Genomic DNA, 804 nt, shown 5'->3' on the forward strand with positions numbered 1-804 from the left:
ATACCCCATAGCTCCGCAGCTTGATTAGAAGTCGCTTGTGGGGAACGGTGTCAAAAGCTTTCCGGAAATCTAGAAATACGGAATCAACTTGAGATCCCCTGTCGATAGCGGCCATTACTTCGTGCGAATAAAGAGCTAGCTGCGTTGCACAAGAGCGATGTTTTCTGAAGCCATGCTGATTACGTGTCAATAGATCGTTCCCTTCGAGGTGATTCATAATGTTTGAATACAGTATATGCTCCAAAACCCTACTGCAAACCGACGTCAATGATATAGGTCTGTAGTTAAATGGATTACTCCTACTACCCTTCTTGAACACTGGTGCGACCTGCGCAATTTTCCAATCTGTAGGTATAGATCTATCGGTGAGCGAGCGGTTGTATATGAGTGCTAAGTAGGGAGCTATAGTGTCAGCGTAATCTGAAAGGAACCTAATCGGTATACAATCTGGACCTGAAGACTTGCCCGTATCAAGCGATTTGAGTTGCTTCGCAACCCCTAAGGTATCTACTTCTAAGAAACTCATGCTAGCAGATGTTCGTGTTTCAAATTCTGGAATATTCCATTCGTCTTCCCTGGTGAAGGAATTTCGGAAAACTGCGTTCAATAACTCCGCTTTAGCAGCACAGTCGTCGATAACAGTACCATCGGCACTGCGCAGCGAAGGTATTGACTGCGTCTTGCCGCTTGTCTACTTTACATACGACCAGAATTACTTCGGATTTTCTACCAAATTTCGAGACGATGTTTCGTTGTGGAACCAATTAAAGACATCTCGCATCGAAGTACGTGCCAAATTTCGCG

The sequence above is a fragment of the Schistocerca gregaria genome, chromosome 9 (assembly GCF_023897955.1).
Source record: "Schistocerca gregaria isolate iqSchGreg1 chromosome 9, iqSchGreg1.2, whole genome shotgun sequence".
In the NCBI taxonomy this organism is placed as follows: Eukaryota; Metazoa; Arthropoda; class Insecta; order Orthoptera; family Acrididae; genus Schistocerca; species Schistocerca gregaria.